Source organism: Cinclus cinclus, chromosome 4 (assembly GCF_963662255.1).
Source record: "Cinclus cinclus chromosome 4, bCinCin1.1, whole genome shotgun sequence".
In the NCBI taxonomy this organism is placed as follows: Eukaryota; Metazoa; Chordata; class Aves; order Passeriformes; family Cinclidae; genus Cinclus; species Cinclus cinclus.
The window spans coordinates 44,506,748-44,528,717 of record NC_085049.1 but is presented as its reverse complement, the minus strand read 5'-3'; positions in this window follow the sequence as shown (position 1 = coordinate 44,528,717).

Below are 21,970 nucleotides of genomic sequence, written 5' to 3'. Positions count from 1 at the left end.
CTCTTACCTGCCATCACACCTGTTTTCCAGCATAGTTCCACTTGAATTAATTCAGCATATGTATGTGATAATTGGTTCATATAACAGGTTTGTAGATCCTAAGAAGAGGTTTTGTAGTCACAAGGTTTCTGGTAGACTGCAAATACCTGATTTTTTAACCTGCTATTATTCAAAACCATACCGTTGACCTCAGCATTGTTAAAACTGGCTAATTCTACAAATAAATGGATTAAAAAGTGAAATGTTTTGTTGGTATGAGGAAGTATCGCATCTTTTCCAGTCTTGTAAATGGAGGGAGTGAATGATGAAGGGGTATACTGGAAATTCCTTGCCTTTTGAGTCAGTAGCTGTAGTACTGTGTATGTGTCCAAAAGTCACTGCAGTCCCTTCAACATCTTTGTGTACATGCTTTCTCAGGTACAGGAGAGGTGCCATGATGCAGTTTAATGACCGTGAGATGCAGATGGAAAGGAAGGAAAGTGAGGCAGAAAAATATTTGTATATTGACTTGAAGAATTACGTGCTGTATGTTTATTTGTCATGCAGCTTTGAATGCTGCTTTTCTGTCTGTATATGCCTTCATTCTTTTGTATTATCTTTGTAATGTGAGTCTGAAAGGGAAATATTCTTCACCACAGGTTGTGAAATCATTTTCCAAAATCAATTCCTCCACTAAGATTTGTTTTCTTGGGTAGGCCTTGTACGTTTGGGACTTTTTGGGGTTTTTTTTTGGTGGGGGTCTTGTATCTTGTGGTCTTAAATGGCAGAAGATTATAATTTTATATCTCAGGAAGGGCAGATAATTATTTTTCTGCTGGGATGCAGTATTCGACTGTACTTGAAAGAGTCTAAATCTTGGATATGAAATACTGCAGCTTTTGTATTCAGGAAAGCTGTTTTAGTATATTCTGACAGGTTTTAAAAAGGTGTTAGCTGTAATTTTTCTTTTGTCATGAATCCTGGTAAGTGTTGAACATATAGCAGAATGAAGTGTTGTTCTTTCCAGGTGGAAGGAGAAATAAATAGTCCCAATAAAATGCTGAAAGCTCTGTAAACAATTGTTTAAGTAATTTTTCAGTGAAAATACGTGGTGTTTGTAGAATATGTGGTTTGCTGGACACTAAAGATTTTTTTTCCTCCTTGTAATCAGGACACAAGTGAGTTGAACTCCATACCTCATGAGACACTGAGGTAATACCATTGTAGAAAGTCTGCACTTGGTACTTCACCATTCATTCTCTGCTTTTTTTCTGAATCTGTAATTTTATAAACTATTTTCATTTTGACCTGTAAGGATGCTTCATTCTGCTGCAGTGAGTTGTACGTATATATTTTTATTACTTTAAAATGTTTGTTTAAATATTTCATGTACTTAATAGTGCTGAGCTTTGAATTCTACACTTATGTTCTATTGTTCATGGCCTGAGCACAAGTAGTTGAAGTAGTGGTACCTATTGTTGCAGGTTATTTTAGATGAAATTTGAGGAGTTCTGTGGGTTGTTGCGGTGTGGCAAAGTTTCTAATGTTTTAAGCACTTTTAGGCAAAGCGATTTAAGGGTGATTTATATCTTGGAGTACATGGATTTTTAACAGTGCTATTGGAGCAATGAAATCTTAAAAGTCGATTTGATATACTCGGTAAAGAAGTATTGGTTGTGTAATGTTGAAATCATAGAATCATAGAATGGCTTGGATTGGAAGGGATCTTGAAAATCCAGCTCCAGCCCACCTGCCTTGGGCAGGGACACCTTCTGCTAGACCAGGTTGCTCCAAGCCCTCTCTGGCCTGGACTTGGACACTTCTAGGAGCTGAGTATCTACAGCTTCTCTGGACTACCTGTTCCCATGCCTCACCACCCTCATTCTCCTGCTACTTAATCTAATCCTTTTCAGGTTCAAATCATTGTTACTTGTCCTGTCACTACATGCTCTTGTAAATTTTCTTTCTGTCTTTCTTGTGGGCTCCCTCCAGGTACTGGAAGGCCACAGTTAGGTGACCCGCACCCTTTTCAGGCTGAACAAACCCAACTCTCTCAGCCTTCCCTCATAGGAGAGGTGCTCCATCCCTCTGATCATCTTGGTGGCCTCCTCTGGACTTGATCCAGCAGGTCAATGTCCTTCCTGTGCTGGGACCCCAGAGCTGGATGCAGCACTGCAGGTGGGGTCTCACCTGAGCAGTGCAGAGGGGCAGAACCCCCTCCCTCCCCCACTGCCAACCCAGGTGCAGCACCTTGCCCTTGGCCTTGTTAAACCTCATGAGATTCCCACAGAGCCAGTTCTCAAACTTGTCCAGGACCCTCTGGATGGCATCCCATCCTTCAGGTGTGTCAACTGCACCACTCAGCTCAGTGTCTTCTGCAAATATGCTGAGGGTGCACTTAGATCCTTTTGTCTGTGTTATTAATAATAAATGATGTTATTAGATAGGACTGGTCCCAAAATGGACCCCTGGGGAGCACCACTTGCCCATTGAGACTCTGAGCCATTGACCATTACCTATGGATGTGACTCTCCAGCCAATTTCTAATCCATCTAATAGTCCACTCATGAAATCTCTCATTCCCCAAAACCATCCATGTCTTCATATTTTACAAAGTGAAGGAATGGTATATACAAACATAGTAACATATGTCAATTAGTTCAGCTTTATTTAGTACGGAATGTAAAAAAGATTTTAAAGTAATTTCATGTCTGTAGAAGTACTATTTTTAAAATGGCAGCAGTGATATGGCAAAATATCCAAAGAAGATATGTTTTGTGGTGTGCTCTTCCTTCTTGCTTTTCTGAGTTGACTATCTCATTAATGAATTCACAGTAACTTGTTTATTTGAATGAACTTTGTTACCTGGTATGACTCAAGATTCCTCTTTTGCTTGTATGTAATTAACATAAAATCTCAAACTGGAAGTCTGCAATATAGTGTCTCATCACAAAAGCCAGCTAACTGTAAAAGCTGATAATGTTTGTTAAGCACGTTAAGCTCCCTGGGTGAAAGGTACCATAGAAATACGAAGTATTAAGCCAGTAGTTTAATTATAAGATAAGAAGTAATTGAAATTTTCCAACATGGTTGCGTGTAGAAGACATTCTGGTGATTTGCTTTGTAATATTTAGGTCAGTGAATTGAGATGTCTTTCCAAATCCTTTATGAATATTCTCTCATTTAAGTGCATTGCTCGAAGGTGTTTGATACATTTATTTGGCTGGCTGGTACTGCAGTTTAAAAATACTACATTTCAAGTAGGCAGGGAAGTGCTGTATAGAAACCTTTGAAATAACCAACCTTCATCCTTCAAAATGACAGTTATTGTGCTATAATAATTGTAGAAGTACTGAATTTGCTTCAATTGATTTTTTTTTTTTGAATAGTAGACTGCTCGTTTAATACACAATGCCTCCAGAATTTTAATCTCCATGTCTTTCTTGTGGTTTACAATTTGGTGCAGATTTCCCTTGAGATATTTTCCTTGCCTTATGTATATATCTATATAAAACCCAAACATTTTATGACGAGTACTAAATCCTGCTTTGTGGCACTTACTGTGCTGTCAGATACAACAATTCATAAGGTGAAATCAGGACTTTTATGTGGCATTAAGTCCTGAAAACTTTTGTACTACTTCCATTTACAATAAAAGGTAGCCTGAACAACTGTATGATATTTCTGACTCTGAAATGTCCAAGATGGTTATTAACGTTGTAGTACTTTCCTCCCTGTTGCATCTGTTTCTACTGTAGGAACATGTCAGTTTGGGTGCAGCTTGGATTCTGCCAGCATCCTTGCATTTTTCCCCAAGCTGCTTCCATGGTCAGAAATGTCTGATACAGTGGACACTGTGTGGGACAGAAGGAGGGATTTGAGTCTCCAACATGCTCTTAGACCCTCAGGGGGAATTTCCTCCTTGGTCCCCTGCAGCTTTTCTCCTTGTGCAGTCATGGCAACACTGCAGGACCAGGAGCAGCCTTGTTTCCAGCCCAAAACTGTCTTTCATGGCTCTGCTGGTGGGAGTTAAACTAAATGGACACCATACTGCATTCTGCATGCAGTAAGGCAGTGTTTTAATTAATTGTTAGTTTATTTTTATTAGAAAAATAAAAAGCATTGAAATAGTACAATCTTTTTTTTTTTCTCTGCACAATAATCCTTTATTGTGGGAAGAGGGAAATCGCTACGTCTTTTCCCTTCCCCTCTGATTTTCTGCCATGGAGGAAGAGCCCTGTCCTGTGGGACATGGCTGCGACACAGCCCGTGTTGGCCGAGGTGTGCTGCAGAAACGTTTCCTCAGACGGTGCCTTTGCCAGGAAAATGCTGAGCCAAGGAGAGAGAGACTTCTCAGGCAGTGGTCAGGGGGTGTTTCTAACTATGGTAGAAGCTGATCTCTAAGGTGTTACAACCTTGAGCTCACAGGATGCAGAAATTTTTAGGGGGACCTGAATTTGGCAGAAACGGTAAAAGGTTCTTGTAATTAATGGCGTAAAGAATTTTCAGGTTTAAAATTATAATCTGGACTGGACATTCTAAAGCTTGAATGTGAAAAGCAGGTTAAGTTTAGCTGCTCAAAAGTTAGTCTGTGTGGCTGGAGGGATTTAAAGACAAATTTAATTTTGAAAATACGTATCCTTAACGTTTTGAAGAATTGAACAGATTTTATGTATATTTCAGAATGTGGAAAACTAGGACTGAGCATGGGGGGCTTGTTTGGTCTCTTCATAGCAAAAGGCTGTGGCCTTCATTTTCCCCAGCCATGCTCTGGGGCTGTGCTGGGAGGGCAGTATGCTGCAGCCTTGCAGGTCTGTTGCAGCTTGGTGCCTCTCTTGTCAAGTAGAGAAACTAAAAGGGCCTTTAATTCTCTGAATTATGGTTTGTAGTTCAGGGTGTCCTCTGAGGGATGCAGAACAGTTTGCCTGTGGCATCACACAGCTTTAACCGAGCTCTGCCTCTAAGCACCAATTGCAGATGTGCAATCCTGTCTTTTTAAAAGGAAAACAAAATTTTTGCTATGAAGTTAAGGGGAAATTTGAGTGTCCCAAAAGGAGGCTTTCCTGAGGAGAGCCAGCTCAGTTCCTTCTGGCATCCTGGGAAGCCCCCTTAGCAACATTTTTTTCCATACTCTCCATATACTATCAATCCCCCTTGGTCTTCCTGCTCATTATCCCTCCCCCATGCCCTTACCCTTGTTTCATCCTGAATCCCAGAGGAAAAAAAAAATCCACTGCAGCCACCCTGCTGCCATTCCCTTAAGGCTGTTGCTTTTATAAACCCTGTCCTATGGCCTTACATCCCAGTCCTGGCTGTGCTGCAGATCCCCTCTCTGGAGGGACAGAGGGGGTGAAGATTGTCCTGCAGGGGTGCAGCAATGCCACTGGAATTAAAACCTTGGCTCCTTAGCATGATTGGTATGGAGCCCAAGGAGGGCAGGAACGTGTAATCTCTGAGTACAGTGTCTGTCAGTGATTTGGTTTTGCCTTATGTAATGGATTGGAAATATATTTAGTCGCAGTCTAACCCTGCAAGTTATTGCACTTTTAAGATAGAGGCAAGTGTAAGAAGTAGGAATTCCAAGTTTTACTTGGAATGACAGATCTTTGATTATTGTGTATGCAGTTGAATTATCTGTTTACATACTTTATGTTTTTTTAATATTGAGGTGGCCCTGTGTCAGTTGGAATTCAAGCAGGACCTGAAATTTTATTGCCTACATATTCAATTGAATGCTCTCATGCTTCATGGACCATGAAGTTTAGACTGTATCTAGTTAATGAGCAAATACTTTTTATAAATAATTAGTCTTCTGCTTAATTACAGGACTAGGTTTGCCAGCACATTTGTCATGTGATCTATGTATATGGTGTTGCTATTTCTAATTGAATGTGAGGAATAATCGTCTTTCTTAAAAACTTTTGAGTCAATACTTGCCTCATCAAACTGTAGCTGGTGGATTTAATTTGCTATTTACGGAGTTATTGATTAAATAACTTAGAATTCCTTGAGAGAGAGGTAGTTACCTGGAAACTTAGACGGCTTCTCCTCTTGAATGCACTGGTAAAAACAGCTTTCTAAATGTTACTGTTGATTAATAGTTCGCTTAGCAATAATAAACCCAGTCTAAATTAAATATAGCATGGTGTTTCACTGTAGTAGATACTTTCTCTTTGGAGTTAATGTTTGATTTACTTCCAAAGTAGCTTCTACTTTTTGCATAGCAGTGGGAACTAAAATGTAGTGTGTTTGCTTTATAGGTGTTTGATCTCCAGTTTTTCATGAATAAAACCAAACCTTTTCTCCCCAAGATTATTAGGGTTTTTGCTGAAAAAAGATTATAGACTGGAAAATCACTCAGTCTCTTAAAAGTATTATAATTTACATTATGGAAAGTTTTGAAAGATGATCAGTGACGTGTATGATGCTAAAAAGGCAGAATTCAAGAGCTTTCTTCCTCAAGGAGAAGTTGCCAGTGGTGTCTCTTTGTTCCCTCTGTTTATAAAAACCTGTTTAAAGTTCCTTTCATGCTGGGCATCTGCAAGAGCTGCTTCTTCACACTCATCCCAGCCTCCTCTTCCTAGCACTACCACACACTTTCCCCTCTCTCTTTTATAGGTGATCCAGGATAATTACTAACCAGTATAATTACCTTGTGTGTTTCACTCCTTCTTGTTATATAGTTTCCATCTTTTGGATGATGGAATATTTGTCTTCAGATGTCTGTTTAGATAAACTAGCAATATCAAGTCTCATTTAGTGTTAGAATTAGTAACTGTTATCCCCCATTTTGTAGTAAACACTAAAATAGAAGCCTATTTTCCTTCAAAGGCTATTTGAAGGTTTGTTTTTAAAATAAAATATTTGTATGTCAAATGAAAAATTTAAAAATATAAGTTTATTTTGCACATAAATTAATGCTTCAGCTTTGGTTTTTGCTTTCTTTTCCAAGTGCCACCTACTGGTATTCTTTAAGCTTTCTTTGGTAAAATTTGCCACTTCAGAAAATATGCCTGTATGTGCTTCTTTTTATGGAAAACTCCTGTAAAGAAAAACAAAAAGAATGCAAATGAATTGAGTATTTTGCAAGTTTATTATTTGGTTAAACTTGTGTCCTGTTACAGATCTAGATATCCTGTGGTTTTTTTTTTGGTTTTTTTTTTTTTAATGAAAAATACTTATTGGAAGAACCCTGCCATATTTTGTCCCAGTTGCAGTAGTACTGTGTACAATTTTACTTCTTTCTTTGGCACGTGCTACTGATCTAATGTGCATTTGCTCACAGACCTTGGCTTAAAAAAGAAAGAAAAGCAGTTTTTTATGGAGGTGCTTTATCTAGCAGTTCAGTTTCAAGAGCTCACGGAGCTCTTTTGTCCTGATTTTGCAGTTAAGTTGAAGTGATGATTTTGTGGGGACTGCTACCAAAATATCATATATCACCACTAGAGAAGAGCACATTCCAAATCCTGCTTCTCTGGGCTCAGTGGGAAGGAAAGGCTGCTGCTCCTCTCTACTGCTCCTGTACCAGTCCCTCCAGTGGAAAGCCTGATGGCTTTCACCACATTCTGATAGATCCCTGTGGTTCCAGCAGATCAGAAAAGCCTTGTGCTTGGTCTCTTAGTACTGTTATTCTGGCTAACTCAGCAGGGTTTGGTACTTAGTTTCTTCTTTTTTTGAGTTAGGCAAACTCATACCATTTCTCTTAAATAAATAAACATATCTGCTTTCAGAACTCACAGCATGCATAGCAAAGAAATAATAGATTGAGAAGACTGACTTGTATAGTTGAATCTATATTGCCATGATTTCCTCAAAACGTTTGACTTCCTGTGAACCTTAGCAGTACCATCAGTCTGGGCTCTCAGAAGGTGCTTGTTTATTTTATTTTTTTTTTTTTGTTTTTGTTTTTAATTTTTAATTCTTTTTTTTTTCTTCAGTTCTCAGCTTCTGATAAATCCCTCTTTCTAAGTCTGGCAGATTTTTTGTCTGATTCCTTTCATCCTCAGCTTGTATCTTTGAAGAGTGGATTTTGCTGGTCCATGCAGAGCTGGGTACTATTCTCCAGGTGCTGGACTATTACAGTTTCAGAGTTAGGAAATCTTCTAAAATGATGGGAAAGTCTCGTGACATATCTGGATGATGATAAATAGTCTGCATTACAACAATGCTGGTTGGAAATGTTTTTGTGATTCAAATTAAATGTGATAACTATTTCCTTGGTGCTCTCCTGAGCACAAGGCTTGTCCCTTTTACTGTCTCAGTACTGTAGGACAAATAGTCGTGGTATCACAGACCCCTCATCAGCAGCAGTGATACTCTTGGATGCTTTTGTATAATTTTAGAAAGTTTCAAATATTTGTTTTTACTTGATAGACTGTGTTTACTGATTGACATACAGAAGCTGTTTCTGAACTACAGAATTAAACACTTTGTGCAGAAAAAAAAATACTTAGTTAATGTGTCTCTTTACAGCTTTTATTCAGTTTTTGATACACATTGTTTCTGAGCATTCTTGATCAAATTTCTTTTTGCACTCATGAATTTTAACCTGCAAATTTAACGTGGCTGTTCTGTATTAGGCATGGTTCCCCTCCTTTCTTCACTGCCCAAATTTAATCTCTCTCTTCTTCGCATCTTTCATATATGTACATCTTAACACCATCAAATAAATCCTGGCTTTGCTTCTGGTGGATTTCCAGTGTGCTCAGTTCTGCCAGCTGCTGGAAACACTGGAGGGAAAAAAAACCAACTTGTGTGATTCTCATCACTCTATTATTCAGCACGGGATGAGATTTTAAGCATGGCAGAATCTATGTGGTAGGACTTACTATAACCTCCTGTTTCAGTGTTGCTGTTTTGTCATGGCTAATGGGCTCCTGAATGAAAAAGCCAGCAAATGAGAGCATCTCTCTTACAAGAGAGGGCTGAGGGAGCTGGGCCTGTTCTTGTTCTGACATGACTGAGAAGGGACCTAATCAATGTTTGCAAGTACCTGAAGGCAGGGTGTCAAGAGGATGGATCCAGGCTCTTCTCAGTGGTACCCAGCAATAAGACAAGAGGCAGTGAGCAGAAACTGATGCAAAGGAAGTTCTACCTGAATGGGAAGAAGAACTTATTTACTGTGCTAGTGTCTGTGCACTGGAACAGATTGCTCAGAGAGATTGTGGAGTTTCTCTCGCTGGAAATATTCAAGAACAGGCTGGACACAGTCCTGTGCAATGTGTTTTGGGATGACCCTGTTTTTGTGCAGGGAGGTTGGACCAGGTGATCCAGTGTGGTCCCTTCCAGTCTGACCCATTCTGTGATTCTGAAAAGCAAATAACAATCATAAGGTATAGCGGTTGGGTTGCTGAGCATAAAAATTAATGAAGCCTGCTTCATCAATTGTCAGCACATAACTGTTCTGGCCTCTTTCTTCCCTTGCCAAACTCCTGTCCAGTATAGGGTGAAAACTCTTCTCCCAGCTGCATCCTAAAACCTGTCCCTTTTGTGAGAGCTGGCAGGTGCAGCAGCCAGTGACAGTCTGGCAGTCAGGTCTGCCAGCACTTAGCAGGTTGTGCTGCAGCTCCTCCATTGCTCAGTGGAGGCTGCAGGTACTGACACTTCCAGCAGCTGATTACTGTTAAATTTATAGGAGCATAATTATTTTGAAGGGTTTTTGTCCCTCGTAGAATTTAACTAGAATCAGCCAACAGGCTTAGAGAGTGCGTGGGCAGATAATGTGATAAAATAAGCTGAATTCCTTTGGAAACCATATGGATAATTTAAAAATAGGTGTTTTATGTAAAGTTCTTAAATTGAGTAATTCCATTTATGCCAAAGTGACAGAAAAACTTAATATTACTTTGAGATCCTAACTCATGGGTGTAGTGAAAAATTGTCCCTAACATGAGAGCTTTGCTTCCTAAGTAGGTGTAATTTCATCCTTTTTAATAGTTTCATTGCTAATCTAGAATAGACAGTTACCTGACACTACCAGTGGGAATGACCTTGTATATGAGGGTACAAAAATAGGTAACCTTTAAGTATATTTCTATAGCTAGTGTGTATTTGGGAGTTTTGTCTATACTTTATAATCAGATGTAAATCCTAATGCTGGATGCAGACATATCTGATAGCAGAATTTTGAAAGCTTCAGAAACAGACTGGGGTGGAAACCTTGAAGATCTGTGTAACTGAAGCTTCAGAATGAGAGAAAGTCTTCCTATAACATTTCTGTTCTCTGTCTGATAGTCTGATAGAAAATGACATAACCTTCCTTTTATCAGCTAAAAGTAGTCGGCCACAATGAATATGCTTCCCTAGTGAAAGTTGTTTTGCAAAAACAGACAGACAAAAAAAATTATTTCATGTATATTTATCCTCTATAATATCCTCAGCATCCAGATTTGCACAGTTCAGTAATCACAAGAATTATGCTTTCGTCTCTGGTACTACGGGTCAAATATAAATTGCTTATTTTCCATACATATATTCTGTACCTATACTATAGGTATATTTTTTTAACCCACGTTCTGTGACATAGAGTCACACCTCCCAACCTTCCCCAAAACAAACAAGAAACGCAGTTTTTGTGGTTAGTACCTGCATGTCATAGAATGTTGAGGATTGCGAATGACCTTAAAGATCATCTAGTTCCAATCCCACTGCCATGCAGAGTAGGAGCAGCAGCATGCAGATTGGTGTGTCATGATTTAATTTCCAAGCTCATGCTGCTGATTCACTCTTTTGTTAGGGTATGGCTTCCCATGGTGGGTGCTTCCTGTAGCCTTGTGGTATGTTGGCTATGGTATAATAGATGCCCATGTGAATGGACTTGCTGCAGGGTAACAGTGTACTTGCGGTGATATATATCATAGGTTGCAGATAACACTCTGTTCATACTAGGTTGTTCTTTGCAGCTGTAGTATTAATCTATTCTGGACTGTCTGTGCCCCGAGATACTTAGGGTCTGTGCTTGCTCTGATAGTGTGGACAAGCTGCCATATGAAGCCTTGCTTTTTGGATAGAGACTGCTGTTAGTATATGACACTTTATGTTGACCTTATATGCCTGTTGGGCAAGTCTGCCTCACTTGTTATTGCTTTCTTCCTTGAGGGTAAAGCAGTTTTCATCTCCTGGGACATGAAGTCAGCTTCTGGAAACTTACGTTAACAGCCAAATAGAAACTGTAGTTGAAGTGGAAGTAAATGTATTTATGGACTACAGAGGACAAATACAGGGAAAACATATTTTACACCAGATATGCCCCTGTCTTCTAGTTGAGTAAAGTAACCCTAGCAGTATTGGGGTATCAAGCTGAGCATTTTTTGGCCTATAATAATGCTGGTGCATGCACATAGGGTATGGTGTGAAATTGAAGTGTAATAGTGATGCTGGCTAGTTGCACTAGATTTTCTAGGTATGCATCATTGTAATGTGGGCAAAGGCTATCAATACTTACTCAGGGCAGCAGCACTTGAGGGGCAGAGCTGGAACAGTTGATGCTGTAGCAGCTGCATGCAGATATTTAGGCCATGACTTTTTAAACATAGGAAAAAAACAGGCTGCTTATTGAAAGGACAGTGCTTGAATGAGAACATGGGAAAATTGCTCCTAGTTTGCCTGAGGACAACGTCCTGTGTCATTTGGGAACTGTTCCTGTCTTTTGAAGTGATTGGCTCTGCAGTAGTGAAGCTGTTCCTGTCCATGCCATAACAACACAAGAGGAAGCTACTTTTCCACTGAGCAGGTCTGCAGCACTGATGTGGAACAGCGGCCCCCTGACAATTGTAGGCTGTGTACTCTGTGTACTGTGTCCCTGGGGCTGCAGGGGTGCACAGGGCTGACCATCCATGGCCAGGATGGGGCTTGGAGCCTGGTGAGCAGCACTGTGTGGTCCTTGCATCCGCCCTGCTTGTTTGAGTGGACAAGCCCTCCACTGCAAAACTTCAAATCAGCTCGAGGAAAGATATAAAGTTGCTGTGCATCTCACTTACTATCTGTCCTTATCTGCCCCTTGAGCATTTCTTTTCTCTTTCATGAGGAATAACTCTTCCCATAATCTTGTCAGAGGCAATATATTGAAGTGTGGTGTGGGTTTGATGAGTCTGTGATTTCATTTGTTCAGTATTACTTAGCAGTCACTTTGGATGACACACTTATATGTGCATGTTTCAGTTGTTATCTAATTAACATATTTGTGGTTAAGACGTTTTAGAGATGTTTGACCTGCTTCAAACTTCATTTTCCTTTTGGGTTGCAGAGAACTCTGGTTTATCATTTGACTAGGCTTTGGGAATGTGTAGGACTGTGTGTTTGGCTGCCCCTCACACAAGGATGGAATTTTGTAACGTCTTGCTGGGGCCAAGTGCACTTTGGTTTCCTATAAAATACACACATTGGTCCCTGCAAAGCATGTAGGGGCTCCTGCACCTCTCCTAGAGAGTGTTTGCTGTGCAGAGGTAACATCTGCAGAATTGCTAGAGCTGTCTGAGGAAATTAAGCCAGGTGTTTTAAGTAGTTCACCTGCAGAATTCCCCTTCTCATTGTTTCCACCAGCTGTGGGCTCAGACTAAGCCATGCATGATTTCAAAATTGTTGATCATTTGAGTTTAAATACATAGAAGCATCAGAAATTTTCTTTAAAACTTTTTTGTATACTCCAGTACCTCAAAAATAGAATTCTGGTTGTTTTTGTAAAACTGTAATTTAATTTGGTAAAGGAATTTGGGAAATTTAAAGCAGTTTAAGGACAGTTATTGTCAAGCAAAAAGCTGTGTTGTCTTTCAGGTCACTTGGGTTGGAGATACATCCATGGATCTCAGTGTTTGGTTTGATGGCCTGGTAGCAGAACCACTTTTAGTTTTTGTGAACTGACATAATTTCAAGAAATAGAGCTTTCAGTATTGCATTCAAATGAGCTAATGATGGTTCACAATGCACTGGGAATAATGAGCAATACTTGTTTTCTCATCAGGTACCATGTACCCAGAGAAGAGGGCTGGGAGAGTGTGAGAGCATTCTGCAGTATGGCATAAATTGCCATTAAATTCTGCTTTGATGCTTTTTTATTAGTATTATTTCTGCATGTCATATATTAAATTACATATTCGGGATGAAATGTGTTTTAATATCCTGTCTGATGTTCTCTTTGGAAAAAATGAAGGTGCTATTGTTAGCAGTTTTCTGATTTGCTGTCAGATCTAGGAGTCAGGGATATTGTTGTAGAATCAAAGGTAACAAAAAGTATAGACAACAATAAAATATTCAGGATTTTCATAGAATGGCTTTCCTCTGCATGTTCCCTTTGAGCAATTAAGCTGAACAGAAATGAAAAGGCAGCTGAAACTTAATTAGCTACTGCAACATGGTGGAGGCTGAGTTTATTCAGTTCTTTAAAGATGTCTCTGGTCAAGCGTGAGAGCGCAATGACACCATTTGGTGTTTCTAGTAGAGACATAATATTTTGTTTGGTATTTTTGTTTCATTTTAAGCAAAACTTAGTTTTCTCTTAGACAATCTAATTTTCCATTAAGCAGAACTTGAGCTGCGTTCAAGATTAGTTTGAATTAAAAGAAAATGCTTTCCTGTAAATTTAAGATGGTTGAAAATAAGCATCTATTTCACAAAGTCATTGCTTGTTTCTGTGACGTCCTGGGACAATAGATATTCCCTGCTCTTCTGTTGTGCTTTACTGCTGCTCACACAGACTCACATGGAGTCAGGCATTTCTCTTGCTGTGGTTGGCAAAGCTGCTGATGCTTCACCACACACTGATCCCTGCGGCTGTGCATCGGCTGCCCTTGGGGAAAGCCAGCTTCTTCCCTATTAGTTGCACTGCTGCACTGCAGCTCAGCAGCTTTCTTTAAATAAATAAGAACACCTGAAATTTTCCTTCGGTTCTGCCAAGATAGAAGTTTGATCTGTAACTGAAACTGTAAATGTTTGGAAAAACTAGAGCTATGGGAAAAGGAGCTACAGCTTCTGAACCTGCATGGCAAGCCGTTATCTATGCTTTAGTGGGTACCTAGGAATTTGTTACACCTAACAGACTAGATCTAGTCATCTTCCAGACATTTGCCTCTAAGTTCATAATTTCTTCCGCTGTGTGTATTTTGTTGGTTTGGGGGTATTGGTTGGTTGGTTTTTGTTGTGTTTTTTATGTTTGCTTTGGTTTTTCATTTGGGTTTTTTTCCTTTCTTGAAATAAAATTCTCAAATGTGAGTTATTTCCACAGGCTATAGTTCTCCATGAACTGCTCTGAAGTTGGTCCCCCACAGAGTCCAGTTCTTCAAAAAAGTCTCCCCCAGCATTGGTCCCTCACAAAGTCAAAGGACCAGGACACTTCTCCACTGTGGGCTCCTCTTTCCATCAGTCTGCAAGTCCCTGCCAGGAGCCTGCTCCAGTGTGGGCCTCCCACGGGTTCACAGTCTCCTCTCAGGCATCTGCCTGCTCTGGTGTGGGTCTCCTCCACATGCTGCAGGTGGATCTCTGCATCTTCATGCTCCTCCTTGGGCTGCGGGGGCACAGCAGCATCACCATGGGCTGCACCACAGGCTGCAGAAGAATCCCAAATTTGGTACCTGGAGTACCTCTTGCCCCTCCTTCTCTACTGACCTTGGTGTTTGCAGAGCTGTTCTTCTCACATACGTTCACTTCTCTCTTCTCTGAGTGCAATTACATCTGTGCAATAACCTTCTTTTCCTTCTTAAATACGTTGTTCCAGATCATTACTACCATCTCTGTTTGGCGTGCTTGGCCTTGGCCAGCAGTGGGTCTGTCCTGCAGCTGTCTGGCATTGGGTCTGTCAGACATGAGGGAAGCTTCTGGCAGCTTCTCCAAGAAGTCACCCTCCCTGTTGTCCCCTGCCACTAGCAAAACCTGGCAATGCAAACCCAGTACACTGGTGTAGACATAAAATCCTGAGTTACGCATTTTGGCAGACCTGTGTGTGTTGTGATGTGCAAGAACAAAAAAGGTGGAAAAAGCCGGAACTGATGCTTCTGCAGAACTACATCTCCAGATCTGGCCTGTGGCTGTTCTCCTTTTCACCATCCTGCACCTCATCTCTGGCTGGTGCCCTGTGTCTCTGGGTCAAATGCGGGTCAGATTTCCCTCCTGCTGCTTTCTGTGCTTTGCTGAAAGGGTCTTACAATAGGGAAGGTCTGGGGCTTCCTTTCTTTGAGCAAACCTTCTGACCCCAGAAAGCCCCACTGCTTCCTGGCCCTGCTGGTGCTGCCTGAGGAGGGGGACTCCTGCATATGCCACTGGGTCCTGTGGTGGGTCCTGCTGCTCTGCTGCCCAGAGAAACCCTCTGTTTTTGGAACCACACCTATGCTCATGTTGCCTTGCCACCCCTTCTACTTAGTCTTCCATGGTGATGAGGGGGAAAAGGGACTCCCAGGTGGACTGGTTGGAAGAAGGGACTTTTCTGCCCTTCCTTTGGGGGCATTTGAACATCTCAGCCCAGGAGCTGCCCCTTCATCTTGATGCTCCCCTAAGTAGTGAGGTGGCACCCAAGGGCTGCTGACACAAAGGCCTGCACAGGTCTTTCAGGGAGGAGCAGAAGGGCTTTGTCCATCTGTGGTGCAAGTGAACAGCAGCGGTCTAAAAAGAAAGCTAGAACACAGAGGTTTTGTTATCTGTGTTGTTCTCCCATACTTATTTTCCTAAAATAATTGAGAAAGTGTCTGGGGAGGTGAGGCGCTTGATCTCAGATCTCTATGGAGAGGAAGATGGGCATCCTTCAGACAGAGGATGTAAGAAAGTCTTGTGAACCTCATCTAGTGATGGGCTACACCATTTTTGTTTTGCTGTGTTGTTTTCTTTTTAACAATTTTTTATGAAGCATATTCTGTGTTTTGTAATACTCATTCGTGGCAGTGCGAGTAAAACAGTTGATGGGAGATGAGATCTCTGACCTAAGGAAATCTGTATAATGCACTTACAAATACAGAAGGAAATTAATGTACTTGACTTCATAATGTATAAAATGTATGTATAGTATGTGGAAATGTATTTTTTAAGTGGAGAAAGGCATTCCAAATGAATAAAGTATGTATACATATTTGGCTCTGATAGTAGATTCTATTGGATGACTTTTTCTCTAAACTGAATCACAGTAGTTTACAACATTTGTTACCAGATAATATGTTTTCCCTTGGTAGAAATCATAAAGTCTCAAATTGGGATAATTTGATACAGCTAAACTAGAAATAAATTAAATCTGACAAATCTGTCAGAAACTGTAAGTTTTAATAGAAGTTTAATACAAGCTTTCAGGACTTTGTCAAAACCAATAATGTGTCTGCAGCTTGCTCTAAAACTGGTTATGTTGTACTACAGGATCGCAAAGGTTAACAGGTTTATAAGACCCAGCTGTGACATTACATACATTTTAAAATGCCTTTAGCAGAAGGCATATTTTGATTGGTTAATGGAAAGATAATGTGTGTTGATATTTGTTTGAAAATAATGTTCTTTCACAGCTTATTTAATAATTCCTTTATTGAAATGCATTACTGAATATGATAGTGGTGACTGGATAGAATTTGGGCATGAAGAAATAACAACTATATTTTGTTTCTGTCTGTTTCTAATGAAATAAATTCAGTGTCAGGGCATCCTCATAATAGATAAGGCAGAAAAACCATAGAACATGATGAGACTTTCAACATTGCACCACAATTCTTGTTTCATTGGTGACACACATACAGAATCAAAGGTTTTGTCACTGACAACCTGTAGAGATGTTGGGAAAACATGGCTTTGTAGCAATCAGATTAAGATAAATACTTCTGTTAAAATAATATTATAGCATTATGAAGGTGCTTCATAGGAATCTTTCTTCATTTAAATTCAATACAATCTGTGTGACTTCAGGGAGAATTATATTGAGTCAAATTAATAAACTGACCCAGTAAATACATTTCTGGATTTTTAAAATTAATAAATCTAATTTTTTGACACTTGGAATCACTGCAGAAGAGAAAAGGGATGTCCAGAGAGACCAAACAAGGAAAACTCAGTTCTTGAGATGACTCAAGAGCAATTATATGTGCACTAAGTGAAGTTTTGTACCAAGCTAAATAAATTTGACACGATCCCCTGATTACTGTGAAAGTGTTGTTGATACTTGGCTGGATTTTTGGAATGGGAGGAGGTTTTCAGGGAATTAAGACTTAAAAAATAAAAAAGCAATGATGTCCTCTGTAGGCTAATGTAGTTTTAGTATTTGTGAAGATTATTAATAGTTGCTAATGCTTTGTTGGTGGTTGGTTGGCTTTTATTTATCATAAAACACACAGCTAATGAAATATGCCCTCTCTGGGTGTTGATGGGAGGTGGTATGAAGGGGTGAAGTGCTATCTACCTGTTGTGGTTACTCTTCTGCAGTCATGTAAAGAATCCAACGCTGAGAGTTCTTAAGGTAAGATGGGTCTTTTTAGGTGTAGAAGAGCAGTGATACCTACTTACTTTAAAAATGCAACTAGCAGTTCCAGTGTCAGAATAATAATAGAAGTCAGGACAGATGTTTCTTTTGTAATAAATTCATAAGCTTTTTTTCTTAAGCACATAAATTCAGGCAAATGATTTGTGAAACAAACTGTAAAATCGATGTATGTCAGACATCTGGCTCATGCTTAACTTTTAGCTTGCAGTTGGTATTTTATGCATGACAGCAAACAGGTGATCATGATTGAGAGTCTTTCAAAAACATCAGCAAAAATTACAGGTTTCTGAAACTAATGGTAAGGAATGACTTACTATAATTGATGTTTTCTCCAACTCTTTAATGATCCTAATTTCTAAGACGTATTTTACGTTTTATTTCAAGCTTGAAAATGTGTTAATTCTGTGATAGGAAGTTAAATGCTGAAGTGGAAAGGGATGCAAGTATCAATGGGCTGCTTGATATTTATCTTGTTTCTCTATATGAAATTCAGTGAAAATGTTGCAGAAATTAATCTGATTTGTCACCTGCTTTGCTTACAGAGGGTTTAGTCAAAATCTTTCCAGTACCTGTGTGACCAAGTTGGGTTGTGTGATGGCTGCCCCTGTGCTGGTCTTTTGAGGGGTTTGAGATTGGTAGGTTCGTTTTCTCAGTGTCCGACAGTCTCAGCATGAAACATGACAGCTGTACTTCTTTTCATTGAAAATTTAGGGTCTTATTTTTGTATAGATGAGATTATGTAAGGTATTTATACAGTGTAGCAATTGGAATGCTTGTTTTGAAAGAATGGATTTTGATTCAGCCTTTGTCAATATGAGGGACTCACAAAAGAGATTTTGCGGTAAGGCTCAGTTTTAGCAGGGTCATTCTTGTGTCCTGTTAGTGAAGTTGTGCAGGAAAGAACTTAGAGAGCAGGAGAAAACATACCTGTGGAACAGTGTAGCTCCTCTAATCCAGTGTTTTAGAGAATTCCTCTGGAGGAGAAAAGTCTCTACTTGTGGAAGCCTGGGCTTCATTTATTTAATTTTAAGTGGCAGTTAGGTGAGATGTGTAAATGGTATCAGGAACTGTCTCAGGTTATCCCCTCTTTCACCAGAGTGCTCCTGTCGCTAAGATACTAATTGCTTTGTGTTTTCTTTTTGTGGCTCCATAAATTCAGTGTTTTTCAAAGTGGATCTGAAAGACTAATGTCTTGCCTCTTCTGCTTCCCTTCCCTTCCCTTCCCTTCCCTTCCCTTCCCTTCCCTTCCCTTCCCTTCCCTTCCCTTCCCTTCCCTTCCCTTCCCTTCCCTTCCCTTCCCTTCCCTTCCCTTCCCTTCCCTTCCCTTCCCTTCCCTTCCCTTCCCTTCCCTTCCCTTCCCTTCCCTTCCCTTCCCTTCCCTTCCCTTCCCTTCCCTTCCCTTCCCTTCCCTTCCCTTCCCTTCCCCTCCCCCGTGGTCACAGCCTTCTTCTGGAGTGCCAGATTGCTGAAACAGGCTGATCTGTGTCTTACAAAGTATAATAAAAGTATTTAAATATAATAAAGTGTAATAAAATGTATTTAAATTTGTAAGATTTATTTTTAAGAAATCCAAACAGACTAAAAAAAATAAAAAAATTAGTCCAAGCCTGCAAACAAGACTAGAGCACCTGAAATCAGGAAGGATGTGAAGTCCTGTAGCCCAGGTGCATGTGGATGTTAGATAGACTGAAGGCTGCAGAGGGACCCTAACCCCGAGGGATGGGAACAGTTTCATATTACTTGCTGTCCTGAATGTGGGCAGAGTACCTGGCTCACCTGGCACTTGTTGGATCCTGTGACTGATATGCTGGGTCTCCAGGCTCATCTTGTGTGCTGTTTTGGAAGCTTAGACAGTGCTGCAGATTTACTCCTATTGGAGTGAGGCTCTTAAAAGTGTTATACCTCCACAGTGTGTGGGTCTAGTTTAGTGCTCTATTAAACTCCTCTACCATTAAATGGCAGGGGTCCTATTCCTTTTATTGGGCTATTAAGGCTTTAGAGAGTCCATACTAATGAATTTCTTGCTGAAGAAGTAGCCTTACCCCACAGCATCACTGCTTGTGTGTCATTCTGGAATCCTTGCTCTGGAGGGTGAAGCAATGTTTTTTGAAAATAATTATGATCTGTCTTTATTCTGGTAAACCAGGATGTAAAGGTGCTTGGCAGTTGGTTTTAACATTTTTGCTGAATCAACCCATCAGTATTCAGAGTTAACTGCTGAACGGACTAATGCATTTGCTGTGCATTCATATTGATGCTTATGTTAAAATTGCCACAATTTGTCATTTTAGGAAAAAAAAAATCCCCAGGAAACTCTGGCATGCTGTTTACTTTGGAAGGTATTCTCCCATTTTAGTGTTTGCTCTACTTGCATTGCTGACAAGTATCCCCAGGAAAAGCAGAGTATTAGCAAACATCTAATTGTGATGCTTTCACAATGTGACAAGGAATCAGAATGTGTATGGACAATGGGCCTTGATTCAGAATGGAATTCAGGCAGGCACTCGTCTTGTCTTTAGCACTGATGGAAAAGCAGAGAGTAAACTGTACACACCCACGAAAAATAATGGGCCAACCCTTTCTCTATAACCTGTGGGGAATAGGAACAGTAGGTATCCAAATGTAATCTAGTTGGACTTTCAGTCTGTTGGCTGTTTGGCTCTGTGTGGCTCTCAGCCAGTCTGAGAAAATTAGCGTGAAATGGATGTCTGTAATCAGGGTGACTTTGGTGGTTTGATAATCTCTCTTCCATCCTTTTCCCATTATATATAAAGGAAATTTTTATTTAATTATAAGAAAAATACTTTTCCCTGTCTCCTAGGTTAAATCAAATAATACAATAAGCTCCTGGGTGGTTAGAGACTTCACATCTTTGGGTACCTTGTCACCTTATGCAGATTGACTTCCATGGCCATGGTTTGGGAAATTACAGTAACTTCCTGTTACAATGGTTTGGGAAGCTCTTTATCAGAGTAAAAACATTGTAGTTGTGGAGAATAGGAGATAAGAGCTGACTGCAGAGGACAAAAATGATGAAGCAGGGATTTTAATTTTTCTTAAGGAACAACCAGGTCTTGGTTCCCCATGCTGGGATGAGTGAAGGACAAGGCTGTCCTCTACATGGACTTGCAGGTTGCCCTGTGCAGCACTGCTGCTCTCCCTCTCCCTCTCCTTACAGTTCCTCTTACAGTGCTCCTTAAGGATGAAAACATGCTCATACAACACAGCTTGCACCATTATTTGTCAAATGTACATAGTTTATGCTGTGCATTCCAGTTTCTGTTGCACTTAGTAGCCGAGGGTAGGCTGCCATCACATTTCAAAGCAATGATGTTTTCTAGTAACTGTACTGGGAAAAACAGGAATGGTCTTTGGGGATCTAGGATTTAGCTTGTCAGAAGACAATACTGGGTTATCAGTAACTGAAATGCCTTTTTTCTTGCTGGAGTCTGACAGGACTGAAAATAGAAACTGTCAGCCTCCTGATTGTCTGATTATGTAAAACCATCAGTAAAACCAAAACAAACCAGGTATGATAGGATTATGTATGTGCATATTTTTTTCTTGGACATATTTTTATAAGGTTTATAAAGGAAAGAAAACGACTTCCAACTGTAGATCTTAGTGTTTGGAGAATGAGCAAAAAATAAAAAAATGCTGTAAGTCTTCCAAATGTAAACTCATATTTTTGATGTTGTTACAGGTTACGGTGGTAGTCTTTGAGGCTGATCAAAATAATAATGAAATGCTTCATCATTAAAAAACCAGATATCTTTGGCAAAATGATGTAATGTACAAGACAGGAAGATTTTCAGCTGTTGCCCAAATGAAAAGTAAAAGAAATATCTTGGAGGATCCTCTACTAAAAGATTGTTTGTTTTTGGATCAGCTCTGGTCTGTCTGTACAAAATATGTATCAGAAGTGCAGAGATAGGCAGGTCCATGACATTGTTGTTTACCCCAGAGGGCTGTGAACTCCTCATTCCAGTGAATGAAGAAATACTTACAAAAGCCTTCGTATCATTGCTATATAAATAGACAGCTAGGCAATTTTTTTATACTTAAGCTATCAGTCAGGAATACTTCTATACTTAATGTGTAATATTGCGGTTTTGCTTTTGCTCTTGGGTACCTTGTTTAGAGTGACTGTTTCCTCTAGTGGTGAAGTGAACCTGATAGTTCATTAGACTTAAAATTCTTCAATTTCTGTGTGAAAGAAGTTTTCCTAAGAAAAAAAGATTGTTACTTCTCAGTGGACTATGTGGACAGTGGACACACCTTCACATTTAAAACAATAGCCTTTTGGAAGTGAACTAGGGTAAACAAAGTAAGTTTAAATATCATTTGTGATAGTAAAAACAGTTTGTGGTGTCCATTTCAAATGGTAAAGTTGCACTTTACTTACTTACGAGTACAAATTACTGTTTTTTCTTTCACTCATCAATAAAATTTAATCCTGGGCAACCCCATTAAATAAAAATACATGTTAATGAAGCTAGGTTACTGTTTAGCATGCAGGGTGTTATTGCCACTGAATTACTGATGGACCTGATTTAG